The sequence below is a fragment of the Cervus canadensis genome, chromosome 5 (assembly GCF_019320065.1).
Source record: "Cervus canadensis isolate Bull #8, Minnesota chromosome 5, ASM1932006v1, whole genome shotgun sequence".
NCBI lineage: Eukaryota > Metazoa > Chordata > Mammalia > Artiodactyla > Cervidae > Cervus > Cervus canadensis.
In genome coordinates, this window is record NC_057390.1 from 65,218,814 (window position 1) to 65,222,652 (window position 3,839).

At 42.6% G+C, this 3,839-nt stretch overlaps 1 non-coding gene across 1 annotated transcript; it reads left to right on the forward strand.

Moving 5' to 3' along the window:
* Positions 1–438: 438 nt before the first annotated feature.
* On the forward strand, positions 439–510 carry TRNAE-UUC. Its single transcript has one exon. It is a non-coding gene; the product is annotated as a tRNA-Glu (tRNA).
* Positions 511–3,839: the final 3,329 nt, after the last annotated feature.

Here is a 3,839-nt window from a genome sequence, read left to right on the forward strand (position 1 = left end):
ACGGGCTTAGTTGCTTCACGGCATGTAAGATCCTCTCTGACCAGGGTTCCAACCTGTGTCTCCTGCATTGGCTGGTGGATTCTTTACCACTGAGCTACCAGGTAAACCCTCTCTTTTATACTTTTTAATGCAGAACATTTAGAAATATTTTTAAAATCTAGTTTCTAAATCTTTTCTTTCCAGCTTTTGGTTTTGGTTTCATGCTTCTACATGGCAAGTTTTAAATAACCCCCATGATATTCCCTGACAGCTGAGACCTAGTATAAAATGCAGAGGTTTATAAACCTAGGCATTCCAGCTCTCAATCCACTTAGCCAGTGGTTTTTAAACTTTTTTTTTTAACTGACTTGTTGTAAAAAATAAATAAATAAAAGGTTTTTTTACATTGCAAGCCACTACCCTCAAAAATGTTTATTTTTAAAAATTATTTTAGGGAAGTACCTGGTGGTCCAATGGTTAGGACTTAGCACCTTCATTGCTGGGGCCCGGGTTCAATCCCTGGCCAGGGAACTAAAATCCCACATGGCGTGGTCAAAAGTTTTTTAAAAATAAAAAAGTATCAGTCTTAGTAAATTGACTTAGCCCATCAGTGAAGCCTGACACAGAGTTTGTAAAACACAGATCAGAACCACGAAGAGGCTGCTTTTCTCTCTCCCCAAATCTTGCCCACTTCCATGCCACTTTCACTCATCTCCCACGCCCAGGGGTGACGGAGAGGCCAGACAATCATCAATCCATAGAGAACACTGAAGACCTTGTGTATAAGCACTGAAGCTGAACTAAGCTTTGATTGACATCTAACAGGCAAAAGCAAAAACTGGTTTTGGATTTCAATCCTGAGGTTTAGAATAAGGTTCTCTCTAGTTCATGGTCCTGAAACCCTTACCTTAACTATACTCACTTTAACGTAGTCCTAGAAAACCCCTCTTGTCTACTGTATAATCCGGGATTTGGCAACAAATGGTCAACAGGATCTGCTCCAGCTCAGCTGTTCTAGCAATCAGAGCATAGGGAAAGGGTGACAGTATTTTCTTGGGCAGAGAAACTAATCCGATGCAGTCTTTAAAGGTACCTTTGTATGGAGAAGTCAGCCCTTCTGTGTAAAGGTGGAGAATCATTAGGTAACATACTCTAGGGTCAGAAGACTGAATTCAAGTCCTCATTCTGTCTGGGATTCCCCAAGATTCTGTTCTAGGGCCAAGTCAGAACTCCTCTGTGTCTCATTTTTCTCATCCTTCAATAGTTGTAATAACAGCTTTCTCAGGATTGTAGAGACATGCAGTTGAACCAGCAGTAAGGTGTTGTGCAAGGGTAGTTGTTGCTGCTGCGGGTTCACTCACAGGCCTTCCTGACTTTGAAAGGCTGGCCATTTAATGTGGTTAGTGATCTGTGCCTATAAGCTGAACTTGCGTTAGAGTTAATGGTTCTAATAACCTTAAATGAGTTTTAGAATTTAGACCAGGCTTGGTTATTGCTAGACAAGACTGGCCGTGGGGGCAGGTCATCATGCAATGAGCCCAAACACAAACAGCTAAATGGAGTCAAATGCATGAAATACATATTAATCATCTTTTTCAGAGAGCCCTCCAGGGTTCCTGGAGAGTGAACACAGCCTGCCACCCAGACAGCTCTGAGCTTTCTAGATTGTTGTAGGCCTTCATTTCTTCCTCCCCTGAGCAACCCTCTGACCACTAAACCCCCCAGGGTTCCTTTGGAAGGCAAATCCTAGAGAAGACACCTTGGCACAGGTGAGATGAATTTTAACAGTTTTTGAGAAGTCCGCTGAGGTTAAAATTGCAGATATGCTGCCAAAGTTTGTAACTCTGAATAATGATGAAACCATGAATGGAACAATATGCAAAGCTTAGGCTGAATTTATATAGCTCAGAGCATTTCCACAGGGGCCTCTCGGGGTGACAGGGCACTCCTGATGCCTTCTTCCCTCCCCCAGAAAGTTTCCTTCTAGGGACACACCTAGAGGTCTGCCTGGCCCACAGGGACTCCCCCCACTTGTCTGAGAAGAGAGCCAGCAGCACCCAGGATGAGCCCCAGTGGCCCAGTCTGGGGTCCAGAACTCCATTTCCCTGGCAGAGCTAATTGATACATCTGGAGACACCTAACCCAGGCAGGAAACCACATTCTCCTTCCTGAGAATTTGAAACCTGAACAGAGAGTCTCTGAGCCTGGTAAGCTCAAGTGTGTGTCACATGAACCACTGCATTCTAGATAGAAGGTCCCCTAGCCGCCTGGTTCCTGCCAGTCTGGCCCTGTTTGTTAGCTGTTCCTTCAATTCTCTGAGCCCCTAGTCTCCTTCCAGTAAAGTCCTATTTGGATCAAGCAGTCAAAGTTGTTTTGAGAAAACAAAATAAAAGCCATACAAACTACTATGTATAAAATAAATAAGCAACAAGGATATATTGTATAGGGAATGTAGCCAATATTTTACAATAACTTTAAATGGAGTGTAATCTATAAACATTTTGAATCACTAAGTTGTATACCTGAAACAAATATAATATTGTAAATCAACTATACCTCAAAAAAAAACGGCACAAATGAAATAAAAACCAAACCAAGTGATATAAGGAAGACCTTATAAATATTACAGCATCCAGGAAGTCAAATCGTAGTGAAATCGAAAGAGCATGAACTTGAATTTTTTTTTCTTTTAAAACTCTTTCCACACTTGAAGTAGTCTTGAATCTTGGTTCTTTAACTGGCCAGGTGTATAAATTTAGACAAGTTACCCTTTCTAAGCCTCACTTTCCTTGACCATGAAGTGGAGATTGCCAACCTTATAAAATCAGCTGTTTAATTAGTCTAGTGACATTTATTGTGGTCACTCAAGAGGCTATTTTTGCTTATTTCTTAGATCTGGGCTGCATGACAGCTGAAACTTCTGGCAATTAGTGGTACTAGGGTACTTTGAGTATCATTGCACTTGAACATTTTGTTAAACCAGGAATCTTCTCTTTCTCCATTTTCTTTAGGAGGCATTGTGGTCAGAATGGTCCTTTTGAAAAAATGGTGGTGAAAGACACGTAACATAAAATTACTGTCTTAACCATTTTTAAGCGTACAGTTCAGTGGCATTAAGTACATTCATATTGTTATGCAACCAGAGGATTTACTAAACATTTTTATGCTTTACTAAAAATAAACAAAAACCTTTCAAACCCTTTGTCAGACCACTTGTCTCTATTTTTTCTGGATTGGAAACTGCAGTGACTGTTAGTATGAACAGGGTCACATTCTAAGCAGGTTTGAGCTTGGTCCAGGGGAACAGTTCTCAGAAGCTAGTGCCAGAAGAGAATTTAGGAATTGTCTTGTCCAGGGGCCTTAATTTACATGATAGCTCAGTTAGCTGGTCATTTAGGCAGCAGACCTTAACTGAGCCTGTGTCCCGAGAGCCGGGATGGGTGCCGGAGGGTGGACACAGCTGGAGTGGCCCAGCCACCGTCCGTCCTGCTGGAGCTGCCCAGAGGGGGATATGACACAGGACAGTAGGAGGTCAGCAGGTTCGGTGGGCTGGAGAGTAGGAGAAAGGCACAGATCTACACAAGATGGAATAAAAATTGTAGCCTGGGACCAGATTTTGAAGGGCTTCAAAGGACATGGAGAAGAACTTAGATTTTACTGATTTTTTTTTCCTACTGGTCATGGAGGTGGTCTGGTAGGAGTCAAGCTGGAGACTGATTTTAAGCTAGGGAGGAACATGGTCAGATGTGCATTTCAGAGCACTCACTGGCAGCATGCAGACAGATGGTGGGCTGGAGAGCCGCAGAATGGGACTCGGGGGTTTGGAGAGAGGCCTTTTGGCACCTAATGCTTGGAAACAT